At 31.2% G+C, this 20000-nt stretch overlaps 1 pseudogene; it reads right to left on the reverse strand.

The window, feature by feature from the left end:
* Positions 1 to 20000, reverse strand: part of LOC136835720 (cell adhesion molecule 2-like) — a 161443-nt pseudogene that overhangs the window by 3744 nt on the left and 137699 nt on the right.

The following is a 20000-nucleotide window of genomic DNA, read 5'->3' on the forward strand; positions in this document are numbered from 1 at the left end:
CAGTTCATATTGACATGAACTTCATTTAGCTACAAGTGCAAAGAGAATTTCGCCATTTACGGGTGGGCAACTAATTTACAGAGACACCTCAGTGACAATTACTTTAGCCTGAGTTCTCCTGAAGGAAAGTGTCGGGGCCCTACGACGAATCGCAGTCCCAATCGAGAGGTTTCTAGACCGTCGCTGTCATTGACAGGTGCGTACTCCACCAAAATCCTACTGTCAGCCTGCAAAAGAGAAAGGATATTCTAGATTTATAAAGTGTAAGGATATCCTTCAAGATACCACACTCTCATAGCAACATGTAATCATTTGTAATGTATTGTACGATATCCCAAGATTTGCTTGCTAAGGCTTTTGAAGGATTATTATTTATAAATTTATAAATGTTAAGGACAAAATAATATATCAAAAGACACTGGCTAAGGCTACTTAAATGTTAAGACAACGTAATTAAGTATACAGATGAACATTGAGAAATATTTATATGTATGTATATATATATATATATATACATATACAGTATTATATATATATATATGTATATATACATATATATATATATATATATATATATATATATATATATATATATATATATATATCAGTATATATATATATATATATATATATATGTATATATACATATATATATATATATATATATATATATTATGTATGTATATAAATATATATATATATATAATATATATATATATATATATATATATATATATATATAAATAATATATATATATATATATATATATATATATATATATATATATATATATATATATATATATATATATATATATATATATATATATATATATGCGTGTGTGTGTGTGTGTGTATGTGTGCGTGAGGTGAAACCTACCTGCTGGTCATTAATGTACCACATAAGGGATGCAGCTGGTCTAGATCTGGCTGAGGTGCAGTTTACATGAACCCAAATCAACATGGTACTTGGACCTTCCCCCACTAATGGTTGGCACTTCGTCTGGTAAATCTGCCGGGAAAGAAGTCGTAATTGAGATTATTAAATATCGAACTATAATGCAGCCTTATATAAAGACTCCCCAATAGATTTACTCTGATTATGAAGAGAAATTCAGAGTATTGGGATAGTGTCAGTGGATACATGAAATATAAGTTGCTGTATTTATTCGTAATTACACAGGAGCATTTTGAAAAAATTATGTCAGTGAATAATCAGCTGACTTGAAAAGTCAATGGGAAATTTAAGAAAGAAATAAGAATGTTCTTAAGAATTGAAAATCATTTGAATTATGGAATTTCAATCTAGAAAAAAAGAGACTCGTTTTTTTTAACAAATGCGATCGAATAGCCATGTTGGAAATTAAGGGATTTGTTGAACAAAAGAAACGTTATTTTCGTATCTTCAGATCACATGATCACGAAGTCTAGAGAAACGTCTGACCAAGAACACATGACAAAGAGAAGAACATGAATTCTTGATGCTGTGAGGGTAGTAAGGACCTGGAAGAGCCTGATTACGTAAATGACTAAGCCGTTGAGCAGAACATTAGTGTTTTTGAAGATAAACAGACTTGAATAGTTACTTTCATATGTGTACGTGCTTGTATTTATTTATATGCCTGAGTTGAAGCTGAAACATTAACATTTTTCTGATCCAAGATTTGTTTTTTATGCTGGTTAACGTACTACTACTACTACTACTACTACTACTACTACTACTACTACTACTACTAATAATAATAATAATAATAATAATAATAATAATAATAATAATAAATACAAACACTAAGAACCACTTTCCAATATATTAATTATCCCTAAAAATACTTTTCCCTCGTAACGACGCTGAAAGAAACCATGGTTGCCTTTTATCAAGAATAAGGGGAAATCATTTTACCTTCCAATTTAACTCTCTGTAAAACGAAAGCTGTATAAAAGCAACTTAGAGTAAGAGGTTTCCCTTTAGAATCGGATGAGTTACTGGCCCATAACTGTACACGAACAATAGACTTTCTGACTTTTATCCACTGTGCAAGTTCCCTTCCTTTAGATTCCCCTCGAGTAAATTCGCAGATTCAAATTGTGCAGAAGGGGATTATTATAACTTTAGTTCCCCCTCACTCCTGTACGGAGGTATGTAATATATATATATATATATATATATATATATATATATATATATATATATATATATATATATATATATCCTCCTGGGCCTCTGTAGGCTCATAGGGCAGGCGCTGATCTCCTGTTTCTTAGGCTGACAGCCAGTTGGGGAAAGGTCCCAATGCTTATGACATGTGGCCAGTTCGTCGCTAGACCCGCCGTTTAACTCCCAGCCCGAGGGCTGATACCTATCCTACTGAACCTCTGGTTTTTTTTCGGACCGTTAGGTTGACGGGCTGCCAGATTTTTGCAGTGGTGCAATCCGAGCCATCATTGAACAGCGGATTTGAACCCCGGCACGTATATTTATATATACTGTATAAGGTTACTTTCCTCTCGATATTTTAATGGGAGGAAAGAAAATAAGGGAATATAATAAAGACAAATGAAAAGTGTTCCTCACGGCTATATATAACATTATCATACAGGAATAAAGAACAGTAAATAAATGAAGATGACGGCATATTGAACAGTAAAGGAAAGCATCATGGGACGTCATGAAAAAACATATGAGTGTATCCGTAAAAAAAACTGTAGATCTTCCCTACCACGATATCCTGTCATGGAAATTTAACTGTCAATTAAAAGAAATCTTCTTGAGGGAAATATTCTCGAACGTACGTTTTAAATGTTCCTCATCCCCATTTCACCGAGTGAAGATCTTTGTTTCGATAAATTTTCAAGTCGCGTTCACCATTGATCGTTTAGATGATAAAACTATCTGAAACATTATATAACTGAGAGTAAGGTGACTCTCCTTTCTTGGGTAAAAACTGGGCAATTATTAACCGATTGCCAAGTTTTAACTCAAGAAAGGAGAGTTACCTCACTCCATGGCGGGACCATGTGCGAGGTACTTCATAACAATTGTGATATCAGTAAACCAATGTTGATATTAGAGAAAATTAACTTTTATTTCAGAATTTAACTTTTTATCAGATTTTACAGATTTAATTCGTATCAAAGACTATATATTCTTTTGGTACATTCTTTATCTTAATTTATAGTTTTAATGAATTTTTGGTAGATAAATGTGTGATTGTAAGGGCTGAATGGCCATAGTTGCCCCAGTGCTTGGCAGGTATGCCCAAAATCTATAAATCAATCAATCATTGATTAGCATTCTCATGACTAGCCACCACAGAAAGAGTGGTGGCTTTTAACTGTAAGCAACCAGCGTCATCTGTAAAACTCTGGGGCCAGTGATGCAAACTCGGATGGCTGAATAAAAATGAACTAAAACCGGAAAGGAATATTCAGTTGTAAAGACAATTTTATGTTCCATATTTTACAGAAAATGCAAATCAAATAAACAGTTGAATAAATCCCAAGATACATATTAGCAGTATTCCAATCAAAAATAAGATAATAATATTTAAAAGAATCACACAGGAATTTAAACTTCATCATCTGTACCTGAATATTGCAGAAATGCATCTCGAAAACGCAAGAGAATTGCAAAAGAGCGAATGAACTGTTTTTTCCCCGCGAAGAACAAAGGCGAAAGAGCGCCAGTGGTATTTCAAAATAGTTATTTGTCATACGATAAATCAACCGCACATGATATGCACGGAAGTTTTGTCCCTGTCATTCTTTTGTTGTGTTTTCAGGTCGCCGTTCTCAAAGCTTTGATCGTCATAATGAGCTGCCACGCGCTGCACACCGCCAAAGGTAAAAAACAAAAGGAAAAAAAGCATTCGGAATTGTTCGATGGAAATGTAATTACATATTTTCTAACGTTTCATAAACCACTGTAGCGGAAAAGTGCGTGAGAAAGATCATGTGTTATCAGGTGCTAATTTCGCATTTAGAACATTTTGAATGTCTATATTTAGTTTGTTGGTTGCTTTGCTCGTTTTAAAAATACTGCATATGGCTTTTACATCGTTTTTCACTATTGGTTTCTACTTTCTTTATATCATATGTTTGCTTCTTAATTTTTCATTATTCCGAAAGGTTAAATGGGCAGTTCACATTTCCCAAGATTCCGTTCATATGCCATTTATAAGTATTGGTGGGATTAAGACAAGTTATCAGATTTCCTTACTTATTATTTCCGTCTGTACTTTCACACACACACACACACACACACACACACATATATATATATATATATATATATATATATATATATATATATATATATATATATATATATATATAAATAAATATATATATACACACACACACACACCTTAAACGTTAATGGACTTAATTTGTAACTTCCTTTAATGTAAGAGAAATAAAAACAAAGGAAATCTATATTTATGAACACAAAAAGTACATCAACAGGAATCATTTGCTATAGGTACGGTTCAGCAATTCATTCGCCATTATCGATGGTTATACTGAATTAACTTGAGAAAAGAAGAGAAAAATCCTTACAAGTCGTTCCTTCGCAGCAGCCGTCAATAAGCAACTTCCTTAATAATAGAGGACAAATTCGGCCGTAACTCGCAGGCAGACAAAAGGACCACAAAAGGAGTCATGCAATTGCTTTGCCTGAAATTACATGCTGCACAGAATTTCATTTTAACTGTCGAATATATATACAGTTTCAAGCGGCTTGGTGTGTTGTTGAGTGGGTTTACAATATATGTAGAAGCATATGCCAAATATACAGGCTCGAATTCAACTGTTTTGTAATTTGAGAGCGTCCAAGGAATATCTCCTCACTTGATGTAATTGGAATAAAACCTATATGTTTCGTCTCGAATATTTACACAGTATGTCTATGAATCTACTGATACATATGCATGTAGTACATATATATATATATATATATATATATATATATATATATATATATATATATATATATATATATATATATATATATATACCGTATATGTTTGTATATATATTTTTTTTCTACGGCTACTAGTTAATAGTGATAAATGAAAGCCTAAAACGATAAAGGGATTCATGAAACTTGCTCTGTAAATATGCTCAAAAGCCTTGCAAGTAATTTTAATTTGAGTCGTAAATAAGATGAACCATTAATAATTAATGAGGCAAATGCAAAAACAATCTGCTGCTTAGGAAATTTTAACGATGCAAGATTTTTTACATAGTGACATTTACCTCTTTATTAATTTTACGTGGCTAAATTTTTCATTTCATTATTTTTATTACTGTTTCTCTAGTTACCTATTACTTTTCAGTTCTTCAGGTAGGCCTTGAGTGTTACTATTCTTCAGTGATCTAACCAGCACGCAATGTATCGTTAGACAAACTATTATTTTTCAGTCTAATAAAAAATAAAGTCTATGAGTGTGATTAGAATAAAAAAAAATACAGTTTATCTAATGAAATATTGCGTGCTGGTTAGATCACTGGAAAATAGTTTCGTCTCCGTAGCACTCAAGGGCCTACCTGATGAATTGAAAAGTAAGAGGCAATTAGAGATGTGGTAATAGAAATAATGGACTGAAAAATTGAGCCAGTTAAAATCTTTCATAAAAAGGAATTATCATTATTTCACCCAGATGCCGTGAGTAACAGAAGATTTCAGGAAATTAAAATTGTATTCGCAATAAATATGTTTGCTGCAAAAATGAAGTTAATGGCTCTAAGGTCACCAAACTTGGGATGCGTATTTATTTTAATTTTATGCAATACCAATCCATGTACCATCACGTTAAAAACCTTCGCTTGGATATTGGACAACTCGAAGCAAGATGAGGGAGCAATATATGCCTGGAATCTGGACATATTAGAAAATACACATTAGAAAGTTATAATAAGATTGACTGGAAACGTTGTAGGCACGTTGTTTAAAGTTTAATATATTTCAAAGCTCGGAATATAACTTATTTAATTTTAAAGACGTTAAAGATAATTGAACCCTAATAAAGAATCTTTTAACTCACTTTGACATGAATAGCTTGTTCATCCATGACCACTGATAATATTTGATTGCGCTCTAAGATTGTTTAACGTAATTCTCAAAATCTAGTCTTTGATACTTCACGATGTAAAGCCAGTCGTTAGTAGTAAGTTTAAAAAACTTTACTTTAAAACGTCGCATGCCACTAAATCGGTAGTTAATGATAATAATAGTAATAACAATAATATTAATAACCCTGGGATCCGTAAGCTGCATGTTTTGATAAGAGATTTAGCCGTTTTTCTTTTAATAAATGTCACCCGTCTTGGGCAAGTGATTAGTTGAAATCTGCTACGTCTCAGTACGACCCTCTGTGTGCATGAAGACCTTTCTATGTTGGCCGGAATCGGTTCTCTTGACAAGTAAAACAAGGTTTTGTCATTTTATCGTTGTTTTTTTATTAGCACGTAAATTATTTTATTAAAGTGTGGATTAACTAATTAAAACATATTTTTATAAACGTAAATTATTTGATTAAAGTGTGGATTAACTAATTAAAATATATTTTTAAAAACGTAAATTATTTGATTAGAGTGTGGATTAACTAATTAAAATATATTTTTATAAACGTAAATTATTTGATTGAAGTGTGGATTAACTAATTAAAATATGTTTTTATAAACGTAAATTATTTGATGAAGGTGTGGATTAAACTAATTAAAAAATATTTTCATTTTTACTCTACTGGATTACCTTCACAAACAGTTACACGAAAATTATGAACAGTCTGTTTATAAATTAAAAAGCAAAAAATGTTCATATTTTTATGGCAATATCGCACAATGCATGTAATATTTCTATGAACATATCATTCATGAAAGCGAATTGTTATTACACTTATTACCTTTCAAAACAATATCAAAATTATTGGATTGGATACCATCTATAATAATAAAATCCGAGTTGAGTCTCCTTGTTTGTCCTCCCCAAGGTGACAGTAGGGGAGAAAGGACACAACTACCCAATCCCTACAAACCGGTTTGTCCGCACGGGTGGGGCCGGGGTAGGTAGGGAAACTGATGAGTAGGGGAGACATCCACCCTCCTCCTGCAAACCTGTTTATCCACCCCCGAGTGTGGCGGGGTAGGTAGGAGGGTGGGGAAGACAGCAGCACCGGGTTCCAACACGCTCGTCATATATAATCTTTCAACGGACATTCCTTTAACTTTAGGTTATCTGTCAAACGTACTAGTCAGTGAAGTTTTTATGGAAAGAGAAGGTAACAGGAGAAAATTAATCTTTCAAACCACTTATGGTTCAACGTACATTCATGAGAGAATCCTTACTCATCTTTAATATTTGAAGTTCTCACCAATAATAATAACAATTAGCATAGATAAGAGATGCTAATATTGTTGACGTGCATTGAATTTTATTGTTGTCTGTAAGATTTTAATAACTGAAGACACTAAAAGACTTTCGCCTTTACTGAGGAAAATCCTAAAAATCATGTATGGAAATGTGTAGGTTTAATAGGATAAGATTTCAAGTTCTCGGTATGATTGATCAATGTAGTGTAGTCTATCTGGCGTGACAACTATCTGGATCACTGACATTTTTGTGAATGATACACACACACACACATTATATAAGTAATAGACATATATATATATATATATATATATATATATATATATATATATATATATATATATGTATATATATATATATATATATATGTATATATATATATATATATATATATATATATAATATATATATATATATATATATATATATATATATATATATATATATATATATATACACACACAGTATATGTTTGACAGTAATAAGAAGTGTTTCAATGACGTAAAAGGATGGCTTTTATTATGACCATGTTCTTAATTAAAAGTAACTGTAAGGGTGTCTGATGGACATTTACGTTAAGTAGTTCCTTATGTAAGGTACTTTGCGTAATTAATATGAACAAAGATTCCTCACACTTAGGGAGAATTAACCTGATTTTTTTAATCTCATATTTATCCTCCACCAAGGAGAAGAGGTGGGAGTAGTCTTATGGGAGTCTGTTTTTTTTTTTTTTTTACGATAATGTTTTTCCACCTCAAATATTTTATGCTGAGCGCACTGAATCCACAAAAATTTCACATTCAAGAAAATCATCAACAGAAATATATCAAGTGAATTCATTTGATAAAAAAATTTCGATTGACACCATAAATTGTTTTTGCTCATCGTACGTTTTTGATCGAAAATAAAATGGCATATTTTTATGGTACTAGCGTCAAGTAATTAGCATACAGTAACCTGGTTACTAGAATCATTCTATTTTATATAAATAACCTTATAATGAATGAATAACCGATCTTGTAATACATAAATAGTACTGACGGTTTTTCGCGTCATGCTGAAAAAAGAATGTATATAAATATATATATATATATACATAAAAGAATGTATATAAATATATATGTATATATATACATATATATGTGTAAGAAATATCCGCATATCAAAAAGCAAAGGAAGAATTTGAGAATTAAGAGGGCATATATATATATATATATATATATATTCTATATATATATATATATATATATATATATATATATATATATATATATATATATATATATATATATATATATATATATATATATATATATAAATAAATATATATATATGTGTGTGTTAATCATGTCCCGTTTTCTGTAGTGTATTAAGCGCCTAAAGTTTATCGTATTGTTTTACGCTATTTCAGAGCAATAACGATTCATATATCCTGCCATGTTATCGTTTGCACGAACAGTAATCAATACACCTCCCATGCCACATGAAGAAATCCACTTCTTACCACCACAAAAACTATATATAAGTCTCTATATCTTAGACAGAAAAAATTACCCTTATCTCGTCCGGTATACCTCAGCTTAGCTTAACCTCTCAAAATATAAAGTCACTAGACAACTGTGCAGCTGCCAAGACTCTAGTTGTTGAACGTGGTATTAAGTTCCTCTGTAATTCAGTTTTATTTAACATCTCATCTTGACATAGGTTATTTAACTTTGTTGAAGGCGAACGGTGCAAACCCGTAAAGAGTTGGAGTGGTGCCAGCTCTTTACAGTGACGTTGAAATGCAGCGACAAAATAATAGCTTGAGAAACAAGATGTAATCGTTTTTTAGGCATTTCCGTTACTTCTTTTCATTTGTATGTTCGTTCGAGTCATTTTCTTCAAATGGTTGGCAGACTTAGCATCAGTATGTCTCCAACCTACAAAAGAAAATCCAGGAACTACTCTTGATTTAAAATTATGTCGACACCTACAAATGAAATGTGAGAGGTTACAGAACGACAATATTAACAGAGGTAGTTAGTTATACCTTCTCTCTCGTCATTTCTGGATACGCATCATCAGGCTCGACCTGTATGGAAAAAATCTATTTCCTATTGATTGCGACGAGTAATTACAATCGGATATTGATATGAATATTAAAAAATAGCATTTTTAGTTCGTCGATTATACAACGGATTTACACCTTGTATAATTAGTACAATATTATTTTCACTGAAGCTTTGTTGATACGTTTCTACAGAAAAAAGAAAAAAAAAAGAACAGACGGGCTGAATCATTCATAATTTTCTGGGAATGAACAGGATACGAAACATTATTTCCCGTATAACGTATAAAGAAAATAAAACTGAAAATATTTAGTACTAAGATAATATCTGCTTTAGAAATGTAAATACAAAAGGAATTTTTAAGATTTATCAAAAGTTTTATTTCAGTAACAGGTAAATTTAAAGATGGCGGGACATCCAAAGTGTTTATGTATAGCAAAGGCCTTAGGAAAATTAAAAGAAGGAGGTGACTCAGCGCGACCAGGGAAGTAGAACGAGAAATTAAAGGGTTTGTAGATTGACTGCTGAGGAATAACAAAGGTAGGAATAGAATTCTGAAGCATGAATGCTTGTATCTAAGTTGGCCACTGTGGAACAGAAAGGTCTTCTCTCCATAGATTCCAAAATCGCTTAGCAAACAGAAGTAGGTTATGTAACTTGGTGAAAGGCCGAGTTAGCCAAGGAATAATGTGACTAATTAGGTTTTTTGACATAAGATCTGCTTGTGTATTCCTTTCTAATTTTTATTACTTTCGTCTACAAAATAATAATGCACAGTTTCTGTGGATCAATAGATGCGCATGTCACCGTTATCTCCAGCCACATATGAAACTTCATAATCCAGCGGGGGAAATTAAAGCAAAAATAATAGATTTAATCTTCAAAGCTAATCCCATATTTCATATTCTAAATGCTAAGCCAAAAATGGTTGGGAAAAAGGAAAGCCGCGAGATTTTAATTACTAAAACTGAAAATTTTCGATATTGCCGGATAATTTTTTCCAGAGAAAATCAGATAAAAATGAAAATAGAGTGCAAAAGAGTAATTGGATGGTTGATTCAAGGGCTCAGTGTAAATCCAGTCCCTAATTTACTGAACGACCAATAAAACCTAATGATATCAATCATTTTATTCGAATGTGTGGGTTATTTCCATTAATTAGCTGATGAAGTTAAATATATTACTTTTACACGCGTGTCAGTAATTATAGTCGGCAGTCTATCCACACACATACCACACACACACACACACACCTAGACACAAAGTTTGTATGTATATATATATATATATATATATATATATATATATATATATATATATATATATATATATATATATATACATATATATATATATATGTGTGTGTGTGTGTTATTTGTGTGTGTGTGTGTTGTGCGTGTGTGTATGTGTAATGTCAGTCTCATATTTAAATGAACAATCATAAATAAATTCCTGGGTAGACAAATTTTTACGTTATTACCGCTTTTATGCAACATAGAAGACGCATCAGCAGCGTATGAAACCCATGAACAACTAATATATATATATATATATATATATATATATATATATATATATATATATATATATATATATATATATATATATTAAGGCTATATATATATATATTATATATAAACAGATACTGTATTCTTTCAACTGTTATGTAACTGCAGTTTATACCTCCTCTTTGAGTAATGCATTCATTATGTACTCAGCGCTTTTACAGACTTATCTTCATTTAAGCTCGGGAAATCGGTAACTGCAGTGTTTTTCTGGCTGATGCTATATTAGCCTATCGAAATTACAAAAAAAGCTATTTGTTTTAATTGTATTTTAAACTGTCTACCTAGTATTATTTTTTTGTATCGTACATGGCAAAACTTCATTAATATTTATACCATTAGATTTCTTTTTGGGATATACATATTATATGTAAACTTTAATACATGGTCCCCTCCATTCCCCAGACTTTGTAATGGATGACTGTTCTACATTGTAGCTAAGGTTCACTTAGTATGTAAACTCACTTTTTTCGAAATTCCATCACCATTGCCGTAATCTGCTTAGGCAGTGAGGTAAACATTATATTGGCACATGGGTTATTATTATGAGCTTGTGGAATTTGTCCCCCCGAATATCTATAAAACTCAACGCGTATTTCTGTATTTTTCCTGCCCGTATTAGGATAGTCTACGGGCAATGAACTTCATACTTAGACTTGTCTTCATCTGTCCTGTATCTGTTTTTCTCAATAATGACAGCTGAATATAAACTGAGAATATAGTTGCCCTCAATATCATCTCTGGAACGCCACTGAACATCATTAGAATCTGGTCTTACAGTCTCAACCCTAGCTTGAATTCCCATTGTTTATGGCTTCATGAGCACTATATTTTTAAATGGATCAAAATAATTTAGACTGCATTGTATTATTGCATTGTTTATTTTTAACATATTTTTCCTTGTATTTTTTCTACATGAGCTGTAACCTGCTATACACACCCCACAGTGAAATAAAATTTATTTCCATAACAAATCAAATAAACAGAGATGATAACTAAGAATATTTCTGCCCTTCGTAAAATAAATCTCAACTTTTCTGTATGATCTGTAAACTAGAAGAAGAATCCCTGGTTTTATTCAGCCCCTGTGATATTTTTACTGGGTTCCAGGTTGTGATTTGACCTTTAAAAAGTTTCGTTAAAAAAATCTTTTCTACTAGGCTTTTTTTAGTACTCTAGTTCCGCATATGACTTGTTCGTTTCTTTCTGGTGACTTAATGTTTAAGGAATACAGTACCTCGAAAGGTTTCCATACATCAAATGTGCATTATTAACTACTTGAAGACTGGGACATTCACGTCTTACCTTTTTTTTTATACAATCTTCGAAAGTCGAAATTAGCTTAGCCTCGTTTTACAGAATGTATATAATAATAGATAGTGTCATGACGGGATGTATGCCTCTGCATACCTTGATATTTACAGATAATTACTTATATGGCAGACTGTATGGGGTATCATTTCGTAAAATAGTTCTTTCTATATTAATATTTTGATTGGCATATTAACCACATCTTGTATGAGAATTCCAATTCCATGTACCATTGTGTTCCTGAGAGCTATGAACGTAAATCACAAAATCTATATTTGATTTAAACGTAACGTTTAGGCGAAAGGCTGTACAGCCAGTCCCTTTGTACGAATTATTATGCAGCTGAAAGTTGATAATCATTATTACAGAAGAAATCAAGAAAAACAATCTTTGTTGAACAGCTTCGTTTTTGTTAAGTATATCTCGATCAATCTCTCCCACCACCTCACGACACCATTCAGACTTCACACACTGTGTCCTTTCTTATACATGTTTTTGTGTAAAAATATAACAAGAAAGCAAACACAAGACTCTGGTATATACGTACACATGCATACAAACATACAGGCACACATACACATACAAATACATGTATACATACATACATACACATACATATATATATATATATATATATATATATATATATATATATATATATATATATATGTGTGTGTGTGTGTGTGTGTGTGTGTTATCTGTAAAACCCTCTACGTAACCACTACGTAAAGCACCCCATTGGGAAAATCTAATAAAGCAAACAACCACAGATATAAAAGAAAATGTGTTTCACACACATGCTGCTAAAGACCATTAGCATCTCCGAAATTACCGCCACGTCTGAACATAAATCAAGGACCCGGCGAAAACCAGTCATCACAGTGAAGCTCAGTCGCTCACACTTCACTGGGAGAAGGAGACACTTCTGTCGAGGTGTATCTATTTGTGCACATGTGATGGCCCCAGTTGAATTGGACAAGGCATGTCGTTGTAAGCGATTTGGTCTCAATTTGTTCATTGGTGATTGGTTTATATAGGAAGTGTTCTTACTGTTTGTAATGATATCTTCGTGTAAACATTCTTTAACCTTTAAGGAAATGAAACCTGTAAGGAAATGAAATGTGGATACTAGATGCGATTGAAAGAGAATAGGTTGAAGCTGTTGAGGTTGACTGTTAACATAACAAATGACTCAAAGAAAAGATGAGATTTACACAAGGGGTATAAATGGTAATGTGTAAGAATAGATCTGACGGTTTGAGAATGGAAGACGTTAGATTGCTGAAAGTTGTGTATAACAAATAAGGGTGATGAGGGAGTAGGAAAGTGCTTGTAAGACTGAGAAATAAGGTACAGTGCCTGTGCCTGTTCCGAACCTGGATGTCGTAACGACGAATTGATTAATTCTGTGGTAGATTAGTCACTGACGTTCGTCTGTAATTGTTTTGCATTATATATATACATATATATATATGTGTGTATATACAATCAAAGCTACAAACGTCCTTTTAATATCCAATTCGTCTACCTCGGAAATAATATATTTTCATATATGTTACCGAAGGGGAATTTTTTAGTTGATAATAAGTCCACCGTCCATTAGGATCGAACCAGCGACGGACGAGAATCAGGACTACAGTGACGCACTAACGCAGTCGATTATCAATAAAAATCCCCATATATATATAAAATATAATATTTCAGTAAGACGTTGAAATGGAACGTTCTGTTTCTATTATATATATCTGATGATGTGATAAATAGTCATATATATGTATATATATATGTATGAATGTATGTATGTATGTATATATATATACATACAGTATATATATATATATACCGTATATATTATATAATATATATATATATATATATATATATATATATATATATATATATATATATATATATATATATATATATATATGTGTATTGAAAAGTGACATAACAAAAAGTAGCAATTCTGGAAAAAATTCAAAGAGTGACATAACAAAGAGTGACAAATATGAAAATATGCAAACGTAACGGAAAAGTGACAAGTTAGCAATATATTATCGGAATCTTAAAGAACTCTTAATCACTCACTCACACACACACACACACACACACACTCTCTCTCTTTGACTTAATGATTGTTATAACCGCGAAATAACAGTAATGGTTGTTGATACTTGTACTATCTTCACAGTACTTACATCTCTTAGAATAGCAGTTGTTCGAAAATGTCTAGGTGAAGGCTACATTCTAAAATATTTTCAAGAAACTGTTTTGTTGTCTGATAGCTTTTGGCTGGATTAGGTGTTCCTTAGAGGCATATTGTATTTTCACATCGTCTTGCCCGCATAATGGATGAATACAGTTTTGCCACATCCCAAAAGGAAAAAGAAAAGCTAGTCTTCAGAGCACATATACCGACATCAGAGGTCCCGAGGTCAGAATCATTATTTCCGGTGCGAGGACAAAAATTGTGGTGGTGCCGCAACACTTCGTGGAGTTCGCTTTTTAATGAACACGGTGGCTCGATATCTGGAGGAAAGGCACATAATCATGCACCGCTTGCTGGGAGAAAAAGAGATACTACAATCTATTGCAGAACTTAAAAGGCCAGGCTAAGACTTCAAATGCAACACCAGCGGCAATTATACAAAAAACTAGACAGAAAGTAGATATAAACTATGGTGCTGAAATGCCATCTGCATCAGCGATGAGAGCAAACTATCCATCGTATACGTAAAAGAATTTCAGTGGAAGCAGAATCTGCCATCGATCTGGTAATCCCGAATAAGTTACAGGTTACCCATACAGGAAGGAGAAAACTTCCTTTGTTTGATACAAAAACCGGTGAGCGAGGTTTGGAAACAAAATCGAGGATGAAGAGGTACAGCAAGAATCATAGCTTTTGGCAGTGAAAATAATTTACAAGATTAGCCGACTCAAATATCTGGTTCCTGGATGGAACATTTAAGACTTGCCTCGACAATTCTATCAGATATACACTATCCATTACATATTCCACGGGCAAACTTTCCCAGCTGTATATGCGTTGTTGCCTGGAAAACTACACAAATATATTCATCAATGCTAGAACATTTACTTTCAGTTGCCGAAGCAAAGGAATTCAACTAATTCCTACAGATGAAGCTGAGCCAGTCTATAAATATTTTGGAGAGACTTATGTGCTAGGGAGGCGTATAATTCCACGAAGAGTAAGAGGTAGGCCAAGACAAAATCATGTACGTCGTCCTCCACGATTTAATCCTACTATATGGAGCATTCATCACTTCCAACCATACAATCTTCCAAGAACAAATAATTGTGTAGAAGCTTGACACAGGAGATTTGAAAAAGTAGTTGAGAGTTACCATTTGGGGGTATACTCAATGATTAGGGAGTTTACGAAAGATCATCGCACAGACCAAGAGGTACAACGTCTAACATCAGGCATTACTCCGAGTAAGAAGAAGAAAGAACAAATCCAAAGAGAGAAAAGGCTCGCAACAGTATTAAGTAGACAGGGACAAGTCTTTTTGAATGAATACGTCAAGGGAATTGCTCACAATTTACTCTTAGGTACAAGTAATGGGGCTAGCAACTTAGAGGAGACACTGATGAAGATTGAAAACAATAATTTGATTTTAATGTTTTGTTTACAAAAATATATTAATATTTAAAAGTAATTTTATGTGTACATTTTTCGCATGTCATGATTTAAAATTTTTAATTATTTTATGTTCGAAAAATAAATATTTTAATCACTGAACAAAAGAATGAATATTTTAATCACTGAACCAGTTTAAGTACCCCATGCATTCCAATAATCTAGTGCTAATAAACGTAATTTTGTCACTCTTATGTTATGTCACTCTTTTGATAATTAAAATATGCTGTCACTCTTGTTATGTCACTCTTATGATCTGTCACTCTTTTGAGAAGTATTTTTGTCACTTATGTTATGTCACTCTTCTGATCTGTCACTCTTCTGAGCAGCTCCCATATATATATATATATATATATATATATATATATATATATATATATATATATATATATATATATATATATATATATATATATATATATATATATATATATATATATATATATATATATATATATATATATATATATATATATGTATATACACATACACACACTATATATATATATGTTATATATATAACATTAAGTTCACTATACCCCTGAGAATAATTTAAACCCAGGGGAATTATAATTGGTAAGTGTATCTATCTTGGTGTAATGCTATAGAGAAACCGATATCAAGTTTTGAGGATTAATATATGATTTACGCTTGCATAAATAACAGAATTTCACACATACTATATATGTGTGTGTGTGCGTGTATATGTAGTATTCAGAATGACCTCTTAACATCCTAATGGCAGTTTGGCTCTTACAGGTGCATATACCTTGTCAAGAGTAACAGTTTTAAATATATATATATATATATATATATATATATATATATATATATATATATACATATATAAATATATACATATATAAATATATATATATATATATATATATATATATATATATATATATATATATATATATATATATATATATATATATATATATATATATATATTTATATATATATATCATAGAACCTACTTATAGTGAAATATATATATATATATATGTGTATATATATATATATATATATATATATATATATATATATATATATATAATATATATATATATATATATATACTCATATAATATATTTATATATATATATTATATATATATACATAAATATATAAATTTATATATATATATATGTATATATATATATATATATATATATATATATATATATATATATATATATACATACATACATACATACAGTATATATATAAAACCATAAGACCCTACAACTTCATATATGATTTCATTCTATGATATAGGCAAAATCATAAATATAATTAAATGCGCTGAATTACCGAGCGGATAAACCGAAAGAAAAGGAAGTGAATAAGTAACTAAATAAACACAGCATCGTCATACTGGTATTTCTTCTCACACTTCTAATTCTACGAAATGAGAATAGAAAGAGAATTATCTACCCGTCGCCAAAGCGGCGAGGGCCGGGGTTGGGGGGAGGGGGTTTGTGTGGGGAGACCTTCGTTTTCCATCTTAAATGACATGTTATGATTCCATTCCAGGAGCCCATTGTCCCTGGGGTAATGACTTATGCTAATGAGGAGGGAAAGAAAGGTGAAAGTCCCATTACGACTCTTAAGATTATTCTTGTTTTTTAAGGATATTACGAAACATGACTGTGAATAAATTTATTCCGATAGGATATTTCCGTGAATGAGATTTTCCTCCTTTGCTGAAGGGTGGTATTATTATTATTATTATTATTATTATTATTATTATTATTATTATTATTATTATTCTTTATCTTTTCTTCTTTGTCGTCGTCGTCTTCTTCTAATTCTTCTTTTATTATTATTATTATTATTATTATTATTATTATTATTATTATTATTATTATTATTATTATTATTATTATCATTATAAAGTTCAGACTGAAAGCTACAAAAATACTAAAAATACAAAGGAATGCTTTACATAATAGAATACTAATGGGCAGAGGATTTAACGGAGAGAAAGCATGTTAAAAAAAATGGTAACACATAATATGTATCCCTATTCTTGTATTCTTCCATTTTTAACAACGACAGTGTAAGCTTCCTTCACTCCAGTTATAAACATCCTAACCTAACCTAACTAACCTAACTTATCCTAACCCATCCCGGGCCACCTCTTCCGCCATTGATGGAAAATGAAGTTACTTTTTTTGGAACTTCAAGACATAATTTATTGTCCGTAGCGCTGGGTGTTTTATATTGCGGTCATTCTTTATGTTGCGGCTATGTTTAGCCGCGGGTAACAAAGCTCAGTGTTTATTTAACATACCCTGTTTGACTGTCGCGAAGGATCCTTTCAAAATTTCAATCAGCGACCTTTGAAATTAACATTGCGGTATTATTTTTTAAAATCAAATACCGACTACATGTGAAGGTACTTATCGTTGCTGCCTATATATTTGAACAGTATCCATCTGTGTATTAGATCCCTTGAAATCGAGTAAAGCTTGAATATTAAAGTACGGATCAATGGTTTCTGTATTTTTGGACAATTTCTGTCTCTGTCTTTCAGAAAGTACACGAAATCGAACGTACTGTTGGCCGATAAGGTTGCCAGGGCATGGCAGTGAATTCTTCTAGCTCATTAGCTGCATGTGTATGTATTAATAATTCATGCAGTACATACGGCAGTTTGGAGAAGAATTAAACTCATCAGTATTCAAAACTAATGCCCTTTATTGGGAACGATATGATACGAATCTAAATTTCCTATCATAAATTAAAATGTCAAAATAACCGTTTGTGGAAGAGTATAATTGATGCAGAGTACTTGATTACTTGGCTACAACTAAATTATATTTACTGTGCAATTTATATTTATTCGTATTTCAGCTTCTGATGAAGAAAATTTATTAAATTACCAAAAATATAAGTGGCAATATGGTTCATTATAATATGAAAATTATAATCTCTCTTGCTGTGCCATTAGGCAATGCTAGGTTTTGGAACATTTTAGTGTTCTATTAATTCCTAAGATTTGTACAATATACCTTCACATAAAAGCACACAAATACCATTACACACGTACACACACATATATCTATATATATATATATGTATGTATCTTATATATATATATATATATATATATATATATATATATATATATATATATATATATATATATACATATACACGTGTGTGTGCATGTATTTGCTTCCTTGATGTCCAGTCTGTGGTCTACATGAAAATACGTCCCTTATATAGTTTTAGTGATTAGTTGAAATTTTGTTATGGTCAGCAAAAAATCAGAATAAAAATCAATTTCGCGGCAATATTAATAGGATATCAGCCAAAATGGTATAAGTAAAACATCAATGAAACAAATATGAACAAATTGTCAATTTTAAGGAAATTGCTTTACTGCTAGACTGTATATAACAGCGTAATATTCATGCACATAAAATTACACATATAATTAGTATGTATGTATATATATACACACACACACACACATATATATATATATATATATATATATATATATATATATATATATATATATATATATATATATATATATATAAATATCTCAAAGCAATCTTGTTAAGGCTGTTGTTTTGTATTGTCGTGAGTTGAAGGGTGGGTTGCCTACAGAAATCTGCGTCTACATTGTGAATATATATATATATATATATATATATATATATATATATATATATATATATATATATATATATATATATATATATATATATATTATACATATATATATATGATATATACATATATATCATATATATATATATAAATTTTTTATTCACGCGCAGACGCAGATATTTTTTAGAACAGACAATTCACCCTTCAACCCACAACAGTACAAACGAACAACGATTCCCAAGATTGCTCGAGATCCTCTTTCTTAAGGTATCACATTGCTGCATGAATACCGCTGCTAAAGATATTGTGTAATCGAACTATTAGCGCACAAGCAAGACCAAAATTAATCCTTTTACGCCAGTGCCTGCGTGGGTGCCTCTTTCCTTCGAGCTCGTCAGCAATGTGGAAACCA

Source organism: Macrobrachium rosenbergii, chromosome 55 (assembly GCF_040412425.1).
Source record: "Macrobrachium rosenbergii isolate ZJJX-2024 chromosome 55, ASM4041242v1, whole genome shotgun sequence".
NCBI classification, from domain to species: Eukaryota; Metazoa; Arthropoda; class Malacostraca; order Decapoda; family Palaemonidae; genus Macrobrachium; species Macrobrachium rosenbergii.